This window comes from Pristiophorus japonicus, chromosome 14 (genome assembly GCF_044704955.1).
Source record: "Pristiophorus japonicus isolate sPriJap1 chromosome 14, sPriJap1.hap1, whole genome shotgun sequence".
Classification (NCBI taxonomy): domain Eukaryota; kingdom Metazoa; phylum Chordata; class Chondrichthyes; family Pristiophoridae; genus Pristiophorus; species Pristiophorus japonicus.
Window position 1 is genome coordinate 34292206 of NC_091990.1, and position 20662 is coordinate 34312867.

At 44.5% G+C, this 20662-nt stretch overlaps 1 long non-coding RNA gene across 2 annotated transcripts in view; it reads right to left on the reverse strand.

The window, feature by feature from the left end:
- Positions 1 to 17953, reverse strand: part of LOC139279351 (uncharacterized) — a 77669-nt gene extending 59716 nt beyond the window's left edge. The window contains exons 1-2 of one of the 2 annotated variants that reach the window (XR_011596453.1): positions 17895 to 17953; positions 11873 to 12223 (exon numbers count right to left, since the gene is read on the reverse strand). This is a non-coding gene — a long non-coding RNA (uncharacterized lncRNA). The remainder of the gene's footprint in view (positions 1 to 11872; positions 12224 to 17894) is intronic. The other variant, XR_011596454.1, reaches the window with a different exon arrangement.
- Between the last annotated feature and the right edge of the window lie 2709 nt (positions 17954 to 20662).

Here is a 20662-nt window from a genome sequence, read left to right on the forward strand (position 1 = left end):
GGTATTTTAGAGAACTAATTCAAGGTGACAACCCCTATATTTGTCCAAATTAATTGTCCTATCCTTCCCAGTTGGTAAGAGAGGTCTGAAGACCTCTCTAGTGATGTTGTCACTTCTTGGTCAAAGTGTCACTGAACTGGTCGGTTTTCACCCCTTCATGTTCAAGTCCCACTCTCCAGGGACTTGAGCACAAAAATCTAGGCTGACACTCCAATGCAGTACTTTAATGTCTCATCTGAAGGAGGTGCCGTCCTTCAGATGAGACATTAAACCGAGGCCCCGTCTGCTCTCAGGTGGATGAAAAAAATCCCAATTTCAATCAAAATCAACATCACAAAAACAGATTATCTGGTCATTATCACATTGATGTTTGTGAGAGTTTGCTTGTGTGCAAATTGGCGGCCACGTTTCTGACATTATAACAGTGACTACACTTCAAAAGGTATTTCATTAGCTGTAAAGCGCTTTGGGACATCCGGTGGTCGTGAAAGGCGCTATATAAATGCAAGTCTTTCTTTTTTCATACAAAGTTGAGCTGACAGCCAGAACTTTGGTGCATTTACCCACTGAGCCCTCAACAGTGCTGCTGTTATTCAAATACACATTCTTCCAATGCTTGTGTGGGAGATAGGAGGTTGTTCTACTTTGCATGAGTTTTATTTTTTTGCTCTAACAGTAGCTGCCAGTACACACATTAGCTATCAATAGGCAGCTTGTCCTTGACGGAGGACAGCATTCACACAGGGGGAGTAGCATTTATGGAGACATTACGAAGTTGATTTCAAAGTAATCTACCAGAACATGTCCAGTAGATTCTTTGATGTACATGTTTTAAAGGAAGACTTCATTTCTAAAGCTGTTACAGTGAAATATATTTTATGTCCATTTTGATAGTTACGAAGCTTTCCAAGCATCAATATCATCCCCGTGGCCATCCCATCACAACATTAGCATACTAACATTTGACATTTTTTTGCCAACTGCAGTTACTGGCTTGCAAGACAGAAACTCCTGACACCTCAGAGATTATAAAATTCAATAACATGTCTGCAATTAAACTTTCCAAATCTAATTATTGTTAGCATGGAATCTAGTACACTGCATGAGATTTAATTTTCACACTAAGACATTTGGGCACAGCGAATGTAGCTATGATATGTTCTTGTCACAGAGTTGGCTACAAGCCCACAGACCTTCCGCAGACATGAACTTCCGCTCAGAAAGTGACAAGGTTATGGACTGGGCGACCTTGCACAGAGCTGCATAGGAACCTGCCCCGGGGCAAAGGAAGGGGGAGGAGGATAGGATGGCATACAAGGTCTGTTTTTTTTAAATCAATCCATCATTTCTGGACCATCAATGGATTTCAAATGACCTGCAATTAGTATCTCTCCGCCCTCATACCCTTCCAGATATTGGTAACTTATCTATTGACAAATTATGCTACATTTCTAAAAAAAAATAATCTGCTAAAATTAATTTAGGTAAATATTGGTACTAAATACCTATAATAAACTTTCAGTCAAAATGAAACAGTGCTACACTAGCAGTCCTTTCAGAAGAGTATGTGGTTTCGAGGACAGTTTTGTCAATTCTTATCAACTGGAGAGCTCTGACTTTGTTTGTCCACCAGCCCTGCCATTTTTAGTATGTTGTATGCCCAATGCTACACAAATTCCTGATTGCAGGGCTTCACTGGTAACTCAGCTGATTAAACCAGCGCATTTTTAAAATTTGTTCATGGGATGTGGGCGTCGGGGGTTTGGGAGGTGCTGTTGAAGAAGTCTTGGTGAGTTGCTGCAGTGCATCTTGTAGATGGTACACACTGCAGCCACGGTGCACTGCTGGTAGAGAGAGTGAATGTTTAAGGTGATGGGTGGGGTGCCAATCAAGTGGGCTGCTTTGTCCTGTATGATGTCGAGCTTCTTGAGTGTTGGAGCTGTGCTCATCCAGACAAGTATTCCATCACACTCCTGATTGTGCTTTGTAGATGGTGGAAAGGCTTTGGGAAGTCAAGAGATGAGACACTCACTGCAGAATACCCAGCCTCTGACCTACTCTTGTAGCCACAGTATTTATGTGGCTGGTCTAATTAAGTTTCTGGTCAATGGTGACCCCCAGGATGTTGATGGTGGAGCTTTCTGCGATGGTAATGCCATTGAATATCTAAGCCATGCAGACCAGGGAGATCCCAGGTTCCACTCTCTGCATGTGCTGAGTTATCTGATCTCAGCCAGAGGAACATCACCCTGGATTCTTCCTGTGGATCACCGTCCACTGGCCCTTGCTAGAAGTGCAGTCTTGGACACCAGTTGAGGCCAGGATTAAGCTTGGTGGCCTCACAGTCAAATAGCCTGCCACCACTCATTATTCAGGGCCACACACAAAAAATGGCCATTTGTTCAAGCTATGTGTGGTCAAACAATGACACTGGAACTGTATCCCAACGAGAAGTCAACACCTCCAGTAAAGGAGGGGTGAAGAAAAGAGAGATAGAAAATATGGCCCGTAGTTTGTGGTCAGCGGCGAAACAAAGGCATTCACCGATGGCCCACAAAGGTTTCGCGATCTGTGTCGAGAAGTTTGCCTTTTTCGACGCAGAAGTGATTTCAACGTCAACAAGCTGTCTAAGCAGCCAATCATAATGGAAATTGGGGGAATGGTAGCACAGTGGTTATGTTACTGGACAACTAATCCAAGGCCTGGTCCATGATCCAGAGACGTGAGTTCAAATCTCACCACGGCAGCCGTGGAATTTAAGTTCAGTTAATTAAATAAAAATCTGGCATAAAAAGCTCATATCAATAATGGTGACTATGAAACTATCGGATTGTCGTAAAAACCCATCTGGTTCACTATTGTCCTTTACGGAAGGAAATCAGCTGTCCTTACCTGGTCTGGCTTATAGATGAGTGCAGACCCACAGCAATGTGGTTGACTCTTAACTGCCCTCTGAAATGGCCCAGCAAGCTACTCAGTTGTAACAAACCGCTAAAAGAAACAGTAAGAATAATAAAAATGGATGGCCCACCCGGCATTGACCTCGGCACCGGCTATGGACATGACAATGGACCCTGCAGGTCCTCCTCGCGAACATCTGGGGACTTGTGCCAGAATTGGGAGAGCTGTCCTATAGATTTGTCAAGCAACAGAGAGTAGGAATAAACGGGTCCTTTTCAGAATGGCAGGCAGTGACTAGTGGGGTACCGCAAGGTTCAGTGCTGGGATCCCAGCTATTTACAATATACATTAATGATTTAGACGAAGGAATTGAATGTAATATCTCCAAGTTTGCACATGACACTAAGCTGGGTGGCAGTGTGAGCTGTAAGGTGGATGCTAAGAGGCTGCAGGGTGTCTTGAACAGGTTAGGTGAGTAGGCAAATACATGGCAGATGTGGTATAATGTGGATAAATATGAGGTTATCCACTCTGGTGGTAAAAACAGGAGGGCTGATTATTATCTTACTTGGGACAGATTGGTAAAGGGGGAGGTGCAACGAGACCTGGGTGTCATGGTACATCAGTCATTGAAGGTTGGCATACAGGTGCAGCAGGCGGTGAAGGCGGCAAATGGCATGTTGGCCTTCATAGCGAGAGGATTCGAGTATAGGAGCAGGGAGGTCTTACTACAGTTGTACAGGGCCTTGGTAAGGTCACACCTTGAAAATTGTGTACAGTTTTGGTCTCCTAATCTGCGGAAGGACAATCTTGTTATTGAGGGAATGCAGCGAAGGTTCACCAGTCTGATTCCTGGGATGACAGGACTGACATATGATGAAAGACTGGATCAACTAGGCTTGTATTCAATGGAATTTAGAAGAATGAGAGGGGATCTCATAGAAACATATAAAATTCTGACGGGATTGGACAGGTTAGATGCAGGAAGAATGTTCCTGATGTTGGGGAAGTCCAGAACCAGAGGTCACAATCTAAGGATAAAGGGTAAGCCATTTAGGACCGAGATGAGGAGAATCGTCTTCATTCAGAGAGTTGTGGGTATGTGGAATTCTCTACCACAGAAAGTTGTTGAGGCCAGTTTGTTAGATACAGGCAACTCTCGATTATCCGGGTCCCTCGGGGATTGGGCTATGCCGAGTAAATGGATTTCTCCGTAAGAGCGATTTGACATTACAGTTAATGCTTACAGTACTGCAGGTGTGCTCTAACCAATAGCTGTAGCGTATCTTCTAATCCTTGAATTCTAGTCCTCTAGATCTAAAGACCATTGTTGATTACTTCCTGTAACTGTTCGTGGCATTTTAATGAATTATGAGAGGCAGTGGAACTGCGTGGGAGCAGCAGCAGGAGCTGAGGCAGGGTGGAGCGCTTAAAAGCAGCGCGGCAAGTGCAGGCTCGACAGAGGTAGTGGACCTGTGTGCGAGCAGCAGCGGGAGCTGAGGCAAGGGAGAGCACTTAAAAGTAAGGATCAAGGCTCAAAAGGAACATCAGAGTTTCAAACTGACGTCACACACATGGAATTTTAAATGCAGTTACAACAGTTTCCCGTTGCATCCGTGTGCGGATAATCGAGAGTTGCTTGTATATTCAAAAGGGAATTAGATGTGGCCCTCATGGCTAAAGGGATCAAGGGGTATGGAGAGAAAGCATGAATGGGGTACTGAAATGCATGATCAGCCATGATCATATTGAATGGTGGTGCAGGCTCGAAGGGCCGAATGGCCTACTCCTGCACCTATTTTCTATGTTTCTATTTTTCTATACTCACAGAATCATATCTTTCAGCCAATGTCCCCAAATCTTCCATCACCATCGTTCAGTTTGTCCTGTCCCACCGGCAGGATAGACCCACCAGGGGTGGCGGCACAGTGGTGCACAGTCGGGAGGGAGTGGCCCTGGGAGTTTTCAACATTGACTCCGGACCCCGTGAAATCTCATGGCTTCAGGTCAAGCATGGGCAAGGAAACCTCCTGCTGAATACCACCTACCGCCCTCCCTCAGCTGCGGAATCAGTACTCCTCCATATTGAACACCACTTGGAAGAAGGACTGAGAGTAGCAAGGGCACAGAATGCACTCTGGGTGGGGGACTTCAATGTCCTTCACCAAGAGTGGCTCGGTAGCACCACTACTGACCGAGGGATATAGCTGACAGACTGGGCCTGCAGCTGGTGGTGAGAGAACCAACACGACGGAAAAATCTACTTGACCTCGTCCTCACCAATCTACCTGTCGCAGATGCATCTGTCCATGATAGCATTGGTAGCAGTGACCATCGCACAGTCCTTATGGAGACGAAGTCCCGACTTCACACTTTCAACACCCTCCACCATGTCGTGTGGCACTACCATTATGCTAAATGGGATAGATTCAGAACAGATCGAGAAGCTCAAAACTGGGCATCCATTAGCTGCTGTGGGCCATCAGCAGCAGCAGAATTTTATTTGACAACAATCTGTAACCTCATGGCCCGGCATATCCCTCACTCTACCATTATCATCAAGCCAGGGGACCAATCCTGCTTCAATGAGGGGTGTAGAAGAACAGGCCAGGAGCAGCACCAAGCGCATCTAAAAATGAGGTGCCAACTTGGGGAAGCTGCTGAAGCAGCATGCTATAGACAGATCCCACAATCAACAGATCAGATCAAAGCTCTGCAGTCCTGCCACAGCCAGTTGTGAATGGTGGTGGACCATTAAACAGCTAATGGGAAGAGGAGGCTCCATGAATATCCTCATCCTCAATGATGGTGGAGCCCAGCACGAGGGTGCAAAAGACAAGGCTGAAGCATTTGCAACCATCTGCAGGCAGAAGTGCAGAGTGGATGATCCATCTCGGCCTCCTCCTGAGGTCCACACCATCACAGAAGCCAGTCTTCAGCCAATTTGATTCACTCCATTGATATCAAGAATCAGCTCAGCACAAAGGATACAGCAAAGGCTATAGACCCCGACAACATCCCGGCTGTCGTGCTGAAGGCCTGTGCTCCAGAACTAGCCGTGCCTGTAGCCAAGCTGTTCCAGTACAGCTACAACACTGACAATGTGGAAAACTGCCCAGGTATGTCCTGTCCACAAAAAGCAGGACAAATCCAATCCGGCCAATTACCGCCCCATCAGTCTACTCTCAATCATCAGCAAAGTGATGACAGGTGTCGTCAACAGTGCTATCAAGTGGCACTTACTCACCAATAACCTGCTAACCGATGCCCAGTTTGGGTTCCGCCAGGACCACTCGGCTCCAGACTTTATTACAGCCTTGGTCCAAACATGGACAAAAGAGCTGAATTCCAGAGGTGAGGTGAGACTGCCCTTAACAACAAGATAGAAGTTGACTGAGTGTGACACCAAGGAGCCCTAGTAAGAATGAAGTCAATGGGAATCAGTGGTAAAGCTCTCCAGTAGTCATACCTAGCACAAAGGAAGATGGTTGTGGTTGCTGGAGGTCAATCATCACAGCCCCAGGAGTTCCTCAGGTGAGTGTCCAAGGCCCAACCATCTTCAGCTGCTTCATCAACAACCTTCCCTCCAGCATAAGGTCAGAGGTGGGAATGTTCGCTGATGACTGCACAGTGTGCAGTCCCATTCACAACTCCTCAGATAATGAAGCAGTCTGTGCCCGCATGCAGTAAGACCTGGACAACATTCAGGCTTGGGCTGATAAGTGGCAAGTAACATTCGCGCTGCACAAATACCAGGCAATGACTATCTCCAACAAGCGACAGTCTAACCAGCGCCCCATGACATTCAACGGCATTACCATCGTCGAATCCCCCACCATCAATATCCTGGGGGTCACCATTGACCAGAAATTTAACTGGACCAGCCACATAAATACCTATGGCAACAAGAGCAGGTCAGAGACTGGGTATTCTGCCGCGAGTGTCTCACCTCTACTACCCAAAGCCTTTCCACCATCTACAAGGCATATCAACAACAACTTATATTTATATATCGCCTTTAACATAGTGGAACGTCCCAAGCGTTTTACAGGAATATTATGAGACAAAAAATTTGACACCAAGCCACATAAGGAGAAATTAGGGCAGAAGAGAGGTAGGTTTTTAAGGAGCGTCTTGAAGGAGGAAAGAGAGGTAGAGATGCGGAGAGGTTTAGGGAGGGAATTCCAGAGCTTGGAGCCTAGGCAACAGAAGGCATGGCCACCAATGGTTGAGCGATTATAATGAGGAATGCTTAAGCAGCCAGAATTAGAGGAGTGCAGACATCTTGGGCAGTTGTCACAAATGTAATGGAATACTCCCAACTTGCCTGGATGAGTGCAATTCCAACAACACTCAAGAAGCTCAACACCATCCAGGCCAAAGCAGCCCATTTGATTGGTACCTCATTCACCACCTTAAGCATTCACTCCTTCCACCACTGGAATATCGTGGCTTTAGTGTGTACCATCTACAAGATGCACTGTAGCAACTCGCCAAAGCTTGTTCGGCAACAGCTCCCAAACCCGCGAGGTTTAGGGATGGAATTCCAGAGCATTGGGCCTAGGCAACAGAAGGCACAGCCACCAATGGTACCTGGAAGTAAGGGCAGCAGGCCCATAGGAACGCCACCACCTCCAAATTCCCCTCCAAGTCACACATCATCCTGACTTGGAAGTACCTGTATATTGCCATTCCTTCATCGTCGCTGGGACAAAATCCTGGAACTCTCTCCCTAAGCACTGTGGGAGTATCTTCACCACACGAACTGCAGCGATTCAGAAGCAGCTCCCCACCACCTTCTCAAGGGCAAATAGAAATGGGCAATAAATGCTGGCCTTGCCAGCGGCGCCCACATCCCATGACCACATTTTTTTTTTTTAAAAAGGGTTCTCACAGGGAACCAGAGAGTGAAGAAGCTGCTTTTATTCTGACTTTTTAAAACAGTGTTACAGAGAGCAAAACAAAGTTAGGAACTCTCACATGAGGAAACGGTAAACCTGAAATAAATATGAACAAACTTTTAAAAACTATGTTAAAATGTTTTAAGTTTCTTAAAATTGTAATTTTTACCATAACTGAAAAATTTGACACTCCACAAAATTAAAGTCAGTTTTTCAGGGGCATAATGTTTGTTCAGCAATCAATACGCTATTAAAATCCCAGTTACACCTAATCCAATAAGGCCTAACTTTGAATGGGGTTTTTAAAACAGTAATTTTACCACGGAAAAGCTCAAGTTTATCATCACTTTCACTGATTGCCGGCTATGGGAGGGATGGGGCGGGGGTCCATAGCGCAGCCAGTATTGGAGCAGTGAATCACTGACCACAACTTCAGGATTTCCGAGTTTAGATACGCTTGCGCTGAATCCTGACGTTGCGGTCAGTTTCAAAGGGGTAACGCTGTTAGTTCACCGTTATTAGCCACTGCAAATTCCGGCCCTATATATTATTTTGCTCTTTTGATGGACAGCTGGACTAACCATTAATCACAGAATGCTATTTTAGAGAACTTGCAAGTCTAGCATCAATATAAAAACAGAGGCCAATAATAAAATCCAAATCTAAAGAGAAAATGCATCTCCTCTGAGTGGAGGTGATTCACAATGGAGTCAGTTTGCTGTGGACAAGACATGTTGGCCTATGTGTGAGAGTGGCAAGTGTGGCAACCAACAGCCACTCCGATCAACGGCATTGGTAGGGATAACAGAAAATGACAAGTTCAAAATAGCGGAAAAGTCAGTTTCATGGTCAGCTCAGCACAGAAGATCAAAGGGTAATGGACCTTCTCGGTCCACAGGAGGTATTTGACTTTGGGACTGCGACATTCTCAGTCCCTGGAATGTCAAAGCTGTTAAAAATATTCAGCTGAATAACCCTGGCTTCTGATTCTGTTTTTGTCATAGAGTATATGACTAATCAAAACCTATTTGATATATATACAGATTTTTCTCCTCCCATTTTTTTCCCGCCCCCTCTCCAAAGGCTCGCTCCAATCTGGAGGTGATTTTTATTTATAAAGTATGAATCTGGATTTTTGTTTCAAATATTCTTGGCCAATAAATGGTAATAGGATACTGAGTCCACGGATCCAAAGGGTCATTCATTCTGAGTACAGGCTGAGCCATTGAGAGGCCTTGATGGAGTGCCATAACATCAACTTCCACTAACAGCAGGCGGAAATGGTGTCGAGTGGGGTAGAACTGGTGGAGGGGAATGTTCGGAAGATGCCAAAAATTTAGAAGGCCCAGTTCTGGCCAAAAGGTTGATCGAGGCAGCACTTATAGTTGAGAGGCCAATTGGGGGGACAGTAGTTGCATCCATTTTTTGATTAAGCCTTTGTGACATCCCATCACTCTGTGTTAAAGTAAATGATTTGCTAAGCACCAATGCCCAGCATGATGCTCGTTACACCCCCAGTCTTCACCTCAAAGTATTATTTCCTACACAGACTTGCATGGAATCACCACATCGGACCCATTATGAGCTGCTTGCTGATACCATTTGTCGTGGTACCCACAGATCAACTATAATAAATGTGAGAAATGCCACTGGTGGGACCACTTTCTGGCCTATGCCACAACATGGAGCAACTGCTTACAATCCTAGAAAGAGATAGAAAAGAAAAACTTGGATTTATATAGCGCCTTTCACGACCACCGGAAGTCTCAAAGCGCTTTGCAGCCAATGAAGTACTTTTGGAGTGTAGTCACTGTTGTAATGTAGGAAATGCAGCAGCCAATTTGCGCACAAGCAAGCTCCCACAAACAGTAACATGACAATGACCAGATAATCTTTTATTTTGTTATGTTGATTAAGGGATAAATATTGGCCAGGACACTAGGGATAACTCCCCTGCTCTTCTTCGAAATAGTGCCACAGGATCTTTTACATGGCCTCGGTTTAACGTCTTATCTGAAAGACGGCACCTAGTGTAATGTCTGTAGCGCAACACTGTGGACGCCTGTGTTACTGCAGCTAGTGCTGTTTAATAAAGAGCAGGTCACCTGACCAGCAGGCCAGAAGATTCCGGAACTTGCAGCCATCTTACAGGTTGTGTGTTGTGCGCTCCCTGAAGATTTGACATCTACAGACAGTGCAGCCCTCCCTCAATACTGCACCGGAGTGTCAGCCTAAATTTTTTTGTGCTGAGGTCCCTGGCATGGGCCTTGAACCCACAACCTTCTGACTCAGAGGTGAGCCACGGCTGAGAGAGCGACTTGAAGATAGCAAAGTTGGGAGACGGGCAGTTGCCAGGAAAGTAACCATTAACTTGAATAATGCAGTGCTGCTGGTTGCAACAAGCTACACATTGCACAGTAAGAGGGGATTCCTTTCCTGTTGGCATAGATAATGGCATTCATGAAAGGACCATGTACTGTATGCATGGCCTGTTGTGGCCTTTTAACTTTATGTCTGCCTTTTCTATAGACTAGCAATGGCATGGTGTGATTAACATCCAGCCTAAAACATGTCATAATCATAGGCAGTCCCTCGGAATTGAGGAAGATTTGCTTCCACTCTAGAAGTGAGTTCTTAGGTGATTGAACAGTTCAATATGGAAATTATAGCTCTTGTCACAGGTGGGACAGACAGTGGTTGAAGGAAAGGGTGGGTGGGGAGTCTGGTTTGCCACACGCTCCTTCCGCTACCTGCGCTTGGTTTCCGCATGCTCTCCGCGACGAGACTCGAGGTGCTCTTCCTCCACTTAGGGCTGTCTTTGGCCAGGGACTCCCAGGTGTCGGTGGGGATGTTGCATTTTATCAAAGAGGCTTTGAGGGTGTCCTTGAAACGTTTCCTCTGCCCACCTGGGGCTCACTTGCCGTGTAGGAGTTCCGAGTAGAGCGCTTGCTTTGGGAGTCTTGTGTCAGGCATGCGAACAATGGAGCCCGCCCAACGGAGCTGGTCGAGTGTGGTCAGTGCTTCGATGCTGGGGATATTGGCCTGATCGAGAACACTGACATTGGTGCATCTGTCCTCCCAGGGGATTTGCAGGATCTTGCGGAGACATCGTTGGTGGTATTTATCCAGCGATTTGCGGTGTCTACTGAATATGGTCCACGTCTCTGAGCCATACAGAAGGGCGGGTATCACTACAGCCCTGTAGACCATGAGCTTGGTGCCAGATTTGAGGGCCTGATCTTCGAAAACTCTCTTCCTCAGGCGGCCGAAGGCTGCGCTGGCGTTCTGGAGGTGGTGTTGAACCGCATCGTCGATGTCTGCCCTTGCTGATAATAGGCTCCCAAGGTATGGAAAGTGGTCCATGTTTTCCAGGGCCGCGCCGTGGATCTTGATGACTAGGGGGCAGTAAAACATGTGGCCATGATAGAAATGAGCCACATGACATTGCCGCATCGTTATTTAGATTCTCTCTCAGGTTCTTCCGGCATCAGTCAGTATTCAGACGAACATCTCCCTTGGCATATTTACAATTGGCATTAAACACTGCATGTTGCCCAAGCTAGTCTTCAAAGAGTACTACAGGTATGAGTATAAACATACACTTCAGGTATCAACATTTCAGTTTTGTCTGACAGAGGAGACAGACAACTGTAAATCTTGCAAACTGTATTTTGTTGGTACACTAAGGAATTAAAACTGTTTTAGGTCAGTGACAAGTATTTGCTTTATCCCAAGTTCTGCAACGAACTTTTGAAGGATGTCACCTGGCTGGTCTGTCAGTTTAAACCTTGGCGAACTGGCTCCAGAATTATGCATGATGTATTCGAGTGGATTCAATATCTCACTTATATTGCTGCTTTTATAAATAACTCTCAACATGTTTCATGGTTTAGTCTGTTACAGAAAGTGCCTGCCTGATGTTATCTGTCTTCTGCAGTGATGTGAGGTGAAGCGAATTCCTACATACTTTCCAGTCACAATAAAAGGATTTATTGTTCGCCCAGGGCACACTATTCACGATTACTTCATGCATAACATCATGATTCAGTTCCTCAGAGGTGCAAGCTTACCTATATGAGCTGACTTTTGTATTAGGCATGAAAAAAAAATTCTATCCGGGGTGGGTTGAATCCTTATACTGCAGGAAGGAATAATAAAGAAATAAATGTAATGCAGAATTTTCAAGAAATTAAGAGCTTAGCATAAATCGTATACTATTAAGGGTTTCAAGATAATTAAGGGATTGAGATAACACAATGAACCAACAGAGTGAAACACTTATCTGAATCCTGTGATGAGATTGCAGCTCTGATATCACTGCTTTTATAATGTGCCAAGAGATCTTCTGTGGCATTGAAGAGTTGGATGCTCTACCGTTTTATAATGCTAGTTTGTTCCTTTAAGGCCACCAAGACCAATTTCTATAAATAAGAGCAAACCTGAGATCAATTAGAGTTAATTGTTGTCGGTGAGTTTTGTTTGAAAATTGCCGGTTGGGTGTAGATTTCTAGCTGCAGGTTAATCTGTAAACTGTCTTAAACAATAACCTGTAATCAATCTCTTTGCCTTTGACACTTTGAAGTGTGATGGGTGCCCTCAAAAAAGAGAAAGACTTGCATTTCTATAGCGCCTTTCATGACCATCTGTAAAGCGCTTTACAGCCAATGACGAACTTTTGAAGTGTAGTCACTGTTGTAACATAAGAAACGTGGCAGCCAATTTGCGCACAGCAAGCTCCCACAAACAGCAATGTGACAATGACTAGATAATCGGTTTAAGTGATGCTAACTGAGGGATAAATATTGGCCAGGACACTTGGGAAAATTCCCCTGCTGTTCTTCGAAATAGCACCATGGGACCTTTTATATCCACCTGAGAGCGCAGACGGGGCCTCGGTTTAACACCTCATCTGAAAGACAGCACCTCCGACACTGCAGCACTCCCTCAGTACTGCACTGGAGCATCAGCCTACATTTTTGTACTCAAGTCTCTGGAGTGGGACTTGAACCCACAACCTTCTGACTCAGAGGCGAGAGTGCTACCCACTGAGCCATAGCTGACAGTTAAGCCCTTATATAAGCAAAGATAGAAATGTTACATGGGCACTGCTGAAGCAGATTTATGCAATTTTTTGCCAGCTGCAGATTGTCATGCTGGGTATCAATTGGTCTGGAACTTCAATGAAGGTGACATGAGATAATGTTCTACTGAAGATTTAGTGGTAGAAAAGCATCTTGGGTGGTCACGCATAGTAAGCGGTGTTGCATAGGTCGACCATTCAATTCCATTGACTTCAATAACAAACTTTTATTTGAAATTGTTTATTGACTACTCTTCAGTTTTTTCATATCTGATAAAACAGCATACTTTAATTATCATTTTCATGCACCAAAAATTGTACAGGGTATTATAGGTTCAACCTCCCTTATCCAGAACTCCCTTATCCAGAACCACCCCTCGTACAGAACCATTCCCGGCCACCGGATGGTGCATATGCAGAGCTCCGACATGAACAAATTGAAGTCCTTCCTCGCTGCCAACTCCCACAATCGCTGGCCTGACCCCGCGATCCACCGTGCTCCACCCCTGCCCCCTATGATTTCTCTGTCGCACTCCCAGCCCCAAGCCAGCCAGCCCCGATATCCCCTTGCTCAGTATCTGTACCATCCAATTTAACATGACCACCCCTCGTCCGGAAAAATCCCTTATCCAGAACAGGCCAGGTCCCGAGGTTCCGGATAAGGGAGGTTCAACCTATACCATAATAAAATAATTCAGGAAACTGACTCAAGCTCCTTTTTTAAAATAAATCACAAGTCCACAGTAAACTAAAACAATATTATAGCCACACTTGGCCACTGTACTCTTGCAGTGTTTAGAAGTATAGATTTCCTCATAAACTCAACAACTGCTCTGTATCTTTGTTAACATAGAAACATAGAAACATAGAAAAGTACACAACAGGAAGCTTCGTAACAATCTAAACTGTTTGAGGAATCCCCCTTTCCACCCCCCTCCACCGCCCCTTTGTGACAATGTCAAAATGTCCATTAAATCATACAAGATCCTTGTCTGTATTTACATCTCCAGTTCAAGAGAGAAAATTAAGACAACCTGATAGGGACCAGTACAGTCAACTTCCCAACACCAGGCATATCCTAACAATCTATTGGGGGGAGCAATCAATCAGGCATCCATCCTCCTCCTTGTGTTCCTCATTGTCAGAGGACAGCACCAACAGACAGTGCTAAAGAGCAGCCAGAGGCCCCAGGTCACACAAAGGCCAATACAGACGAAGCAAGTGCAAGAGTGCCTAATATAGAAACAGAAATTCCACCAAGTTCAAGAAGCGGCCTTTGATAGTTTAGCTCCTCATCTGGATGCATCTGAGGAAAAGCTTGAATGAATGACCCAAAACCTGGTCAATCCTTCAAGAAAATATGGAACTGGATCATTTGACACATTAAGACCATTACTTCCATGGAGCACATATGGTTTTCCACATCGTAGAATTTTCCCAAGCCACTCAATCCCTGAGATAATTTTCCATGAATATAAAACTCTGTGAGATTCCTCCCCTACTGACAGATATATTGAAGAAAAACTCCAAAGCATCGAGACAAATTTACAATCCACTATATTCAAATCTGTCCAGTTGCATCCCAGTAGCATAGGAACCATTCCATTCCATTCAGTATTTAATCACCTGTGTCTATATTTATGCTTATGACCTTTGGTAATGTTTATCAAATTTCTTTTTAAAAAGATGAAATAGCGCAGTACCCTGTATTAATTGCTTTTGAATCTATTCCATACGTCTAACATTCTATTGGGAAAAATGATGTTAATAATTGATCTCGTTTGACTCATGTCCCAGCAATAATTCCAAAAACCAGTAACCTCAGTCCTTCTTTATGCACAGCTTTCAACAAATCTACAAATCTTTTTTGGTTCCAATGAAAATTGTTGCTCAGCCAAATACAAGGCAGAAAATATTTGCTTTGCCTCAGGGCAGGTGTGACGGAACTACAAAGGCAGCTCTATTTACCATAACTCCAAAATCCCGACGGTGACACAAGCAAAATGCAGAAACAAGTTTAGCAAAAAATCAAATTCAACGACACAGAGTGCCCACCTGTTTTTCTTTCATTTAAATTACTCAGCACTAAAGATGATCAGCGTTTATTATACTTACTACTTTATGTCACGTGAGGTTTCTCTGGTGTTTATTGGTTAAGCAACAGATTGGGAAACTTCAAATCTAACGCCCCTATGTAAAAAAGGAGGCAGACAAAAAGCAGGAAACTATAGACCAGTTAGCCTAACATCTGTGGTTGGGAAAAAGTTGGAGTCCAGGACATTTGGAAAAGCAAAATTCAATCAGGCAGAGTCAGCATGGATTTATATGAAGCGGAAGTCATGTTTGACAAATTTTCTGGAATTCTTTGAGGATGTAACGAACAGGGTGGCTAAAGGGGAACCTGTGGATGTGGTTTATTTGGACTTCCAGAAGGCATTTGACAAGGTGTCACATAAAAGGTTACTGCACAAGGTAAAAGTTCACGGGGTTGGGGGTAATATATTAGCATGGATAGAGGATTGGCTAACTAATAGAAAACAGAGAGTCAGGATAAATGGTTCATTCTCTGGTTGGCAACCAGTAACTAGTGGGGTGCCGCAGGGATCAGTGCTGAGACCCCAACTATTTACAATCTATATTAACAACTTGGAAGAAGGAACTGAGTGTAACATAGCCAAGTTTGCTGACGATACAAAGATGGGAGAAAAAGCAATGTGTGAAGAGGATACAGTCAGTGGGCAAAATTTTGGCAGATGGAGTATAATGTTGGAAAGTGTGAGGTCATGCACTTTGGCAGAAAAAAAATCAAAGAGCAAGTTATTAATTAAATGGAGAAAGATTGCAAAGTGCTTCACTACAGCAGGACCTGGGGGTACTTGTGCATGAAACACAAAAGGATAGTATGCAGGTACAGCAAGTGATCAGGAAGGCCAATGGAATCTTGACCTTTATTGCAAAGGGGATGGAGTATGAAAGCAGGGAAGTCTTGCTACAGCTATACAGGGTATTGGTGAGGCCACACCTGGAATACTGCGGCAGTTTTGGTTTCCATATTTGCGAAGGGATGCGCTCGCTTTGGGGGCAGTTCAGAGAAGGTTCACTAGGTTGATTCCGGAGATGAGGGGGTTGACTTATGAGGAAGGGTTGAGTAGGTTGGGCCTCTATTCATTGTAATTCAGAAGAATGAGAGGTGATCTTATCGAAACGTATAAGATTATGAGGGGGCTTGACAAAGTGGATGCAGAGAGGATGTTTTCACTCATGGGGGAGACTAGAACTGGAGGGCATGATCTTAGAATAAGCGGTCGCCCATTTAAAACTGAGATGAGGGGAAATTTCTTCTCTCAGAGGGTTGTAAATCTGTGGAATTCGCTGCCTCAGAGAGCTGTGGAAGATGGGACATTGAATAAATTTAAGACAGAAATAGACAGTTTCTGAAATGATAAGGGGTTAAGGGGTTATGGGGAGCGGGCGGGGAAGTGGAGCTGAGTCCATGATCAGATCAGCCATGATCTTATTGAATGGCGGAGCAGGCTCGAGGGGTCGTATGGCCTACTCCTGTTCCTATTATGTTCTTGTGTAAAACGAGGAAACAATTCGCAGAATTATACCCAAATAGCTGGTACCGGGCTTCCATTGAAATATTGGGAATTCAACCCAGATCTGGCCTACTGCTAGGTTGTCTTTCCTCCCTTTTTCCCCCTCTTCCTCTCTTTCCAGTTACAGCCCTATAAACCACAGGGAACTTTTACTTTCTTTTCTGTTGCTGTATGGCCATCTTTTGGAAGAATATATATGTACCTGTCCATCTGATTAATACAACTATTACACAAGGAACATATTTGCACATTGAGGAACTATTGATTCTAATAATGTTATCAGTAGGTAGCTAAGAGGGTTTATGGTTAAGTCAGCAGTTGGTCGACACGGCAGTGCACCACAATCCCAATAAACATTAGTGGGTTTTGGAAGTGATATAATGCACACCTCAGGCAAAATTGAGAGAGCCAACAAGAAGCATAATTGCATGCTTGTTGGTCAGAGAGAAACCAATGGATGAAAGGGAAAGAGAAAGAGATAGAGATACAGAAAATTACAACGAATAAGAGAGAGAAAGTCAGAAACTGGGATTTAGTTGAAAAGAAAAGATGGCTCCTGATTTGTCTGAAAAAGAACCATGGATATATCAGCACATGATAGCAGGTTAACAATATGTGGATTCCCTTTGCTGAGAACACTAGATAACTGGGATTTTTGATGAATTAAATGAGCATTTACAGAAGTCTAAACCTTCAAATACCAACTTCTTATTTTGTGATAAATGTTTGCACCTGTTAATATGAGAGACCCTGTCCTTTAAAATTGAAGGGGGTGGTGGAGTTTATGCTTGTTGCCATTAGTCTTGCGTTCAGATTCCAGCACAATCTGGGCAGAATTGGTTGAACCAGCGCAAATGAACAGGGAATTTAAAATCTAGACGAGTTGCGCCCAAAGCCACTTTTGCTTCTGTTTTCTGTGATCTTTCACACTGGTTCAAGATTCAGTTCGCCCAAATCAGGCCCCGCCCACAAAACTGTCCGTATCCCAGGTGCGAGATGCCGTCGATTGTGCTGGTTCGGGAAGGCTCTTCAAATTCACTCATTTTCTTCGGCGCAGTTTTGAAGTTTTTCATATCAAGAAATACTTAATTTACTAAGAAACTGACTAGAGTACGCCAATGAAGCTATTTAAATAATTTTCAGTGATTTTAAATCAAGTTACACACAGGTGGAGGATTGGAAAGTCTTATTTAAAATGCTTATTTTTGGTGATAAATCCATTTTCAGTTGTATTAATAAAACTGCATCAGGTTACCACTCTTAAATACATTAAGGAATACGTCTCAATGGAAAGAAGATTTTAAAAATAAACCATTCCCTTCTATTACGCTGCCCATTGCACTGGTTCAGGGAAGATTTGACGTTTGTGATAATGCAAATGATTTTTAGCAGAAATTTGAAACATATCCTGACCAGCAATGTTCCTCCGCAAGTGCACGGCCAATCTCAAAGGTCTCGCGCAGGCCTCTCACCGGCCTTTACATTGTAAGTACCGCGCATGTGTGGAAATGCAAAGGGACCGTGCAGTAAAAGAAACAGGCTGCGCAGAACAAAGCGCAGCTTACAGGGGATTTTGCTAACCAGAGCAATTTCAAGTGCATTTTTGGCACAATTTCGCGATTGTCCACAAAGCAGAAACTCTACCCTGGAATGTTTTACCATTCTTGGAATTCAGTGTCAGCATTAAGCATTCCCAGGTCAGAAACAGTATGGGTCAGCTGCACTGTAACACTTCCTTAACTCTGCTTTATCCCAACCTTTGAAGAGCATCCCCTAAAGCATCACTACACGTTCTTCCACTTCTCACACCAATTTAGTGCAAATATCGGCTGAATTATGAGTTGGCGTGTGCTGTTGCATAGAAATACACAGAAGTTACAACACACAGGCAGGCCATTCCGCCTAACCAGTCCATGTCAACATTTACCCTCCATCGAGCAAAGAATTCTAAGCAGATTTACCCTCCTTCATCCACCTATTCAATCTAATGTTGGATATTAACCTAGCTTCTGCCCAAACCACTAACCCGGGAATTGAATGCCACGGCCTCACAACTCTCCGCATAAAGAAACTTCCCTTGCTCTCGGTTCTAAATCTTGCATTTATCTATGGCCCCTGTTGGCTGATGGTCAGTACACACTGTACTGAGACTGCCCAAACAGAGGAAAACTCCACCCCATCATTGTGGATCAGATTCAAACTTAAGGCCCAAAGGTGTAAAGATTATTCCATCTCCCTGATCCAGCTGACGTCTGAAATGTCAGTTTCTGAGAAAATTTATTCGATTAATGAAAAGTAATCACATGTAATAAAAAATGAACTTGCATTTATATAGTGCCTTAGAATGTCCTCAAGACATCCCAAAGTGCTTTACAATCAATGTGCAGCAGCCAATTTGTACACAGCCTGGTTCAACAAAGAGCAAAGAAACGAATGACTGGATATTCTGGCCGGAATTTTACCGGTGCTGAGAGGGCGGGATCGGAGGCGGGTCAGATGTCAAAATATGATTGACAGAGGGTCGGGAGCCCGCTGTCAACCCGCCTCCACTCTAGTCTCCCATGTGTCGGGTCTGTCAGCGCGTAACACACACTACACCAAGTGGTGGGAGATTCAATTTAGATCATTAACAGCTGGTTAAAAGCCAATTAAACACAATTTTGCCCCGTACTTAACATTTTTCCAGCTTTTTCACGAGGACCATGGCACTCGGGGATCACGTCAGATAAATAGGTCGGGTGTTCCATCAGTATCCATTCTTCTGAACAGTTGATAACTGCAAATGTGGTATAAAAAGCTGCCATTTCACAGCTCTTCATTTTCCAATCGTAGAAGTTGGAGCCTTCAGGATTTGAAAGACACATTTGAGCTTTATGCATGATGGAAGTATTTGGAGTAAGCTCTCTATCCACTGTCACCTCCTTGGATCAACCTCTCTCACCATTGACAGATCGCTTCTGTCATCTCAACCTCACCTGCCATCTATTCCATCAGCATTGGTGCCTTTGAAAAAAATCTCACCTTGGTCCTCAGAATCCCACCACGATCAGCCCCAACACCAACATCACTAAGCACATAGCCTAACCAGGCACACAAGCAGCACCAACAACAATACCAACCTTCTCTGCAATCAACTGATGCTGCACAGGACATAGGGCATCAGCACCTGACCACATTGCTGCCCGGGAGGCCAGGGATGGCCTCACGATGGCCAGATTTACTTCACTTGACGCTGTACACCCTGGCTGCTACATGATGCCCCAGGTTGGCACCACCCCACAACAACACCATAAAGCCTCCCTGCAATGTCCAACCCATTCCTTTCACACTCATCACCATTGCGGGGGATATTGTTTTGTCTCACCCTTCATGCAACTGACAGAGGTACACACAAATCTGTCCAAGAAGGCAAAGTGTTGAATGTAAAGATATTTATGTTTGACAACACATTAACAGAAACTTCACATAAACATTAGCGAAAACACCCAAGTGCCTACCCTTATGTGTTAGTTGATACGCTTGCACTAGGATGAGGGTGAGGGGTGGTTTGTGAAATGGGGACGTGATAATGTAGATAAAGAGAGGGATGGGTGGAGGTGCAAGGTAAGTTGGTGGGAGTAAGGATGTGCAGGAGTAGGGTTGGGAAGGCAGAGTAATGGGGATGTGATGAGTGGCACAGCAGGATGAGGTTGAGTGTGGCTTAGCAGTAATGTTTTGTGATCTACTGAGACCATTGAATAGTTTGCACCACTGCAGCCAGGTCCTCTTGATGACATTTCTGCTTGTGCCCTCCTGTGCAATGTGCTCCCTCCATAAGCATATGGAGGGAGTCATGGGAGAGCCTGGGTGCGGCCATGCACCTCTGTGCAGTGCTTGTCAGTGTTTGCAGCAGTTCAATGCTGCAGAACACTGACAGCACAACTGTCAAAGTCAATGTGATCATGGTCTCTTTAAGGAAACCAGTTGATGACGCATCATCAAATAACATCATCAAACCCACTTCCTTTTAATTGGCCGGGAACTTCACTGGGTGGGCTTAACGAGCCCAATCAAGGTTAAATCTCTTGTAGAGAGTGGGATGGAACCGGCAGCGGGCCGGAATCTCACTAAACACCCCGGCCGCCTCACTCCCGACCCGGTAGGCGAAATCGCGGCCTCTGTTTTTGCTGGTGTTGGCTGAG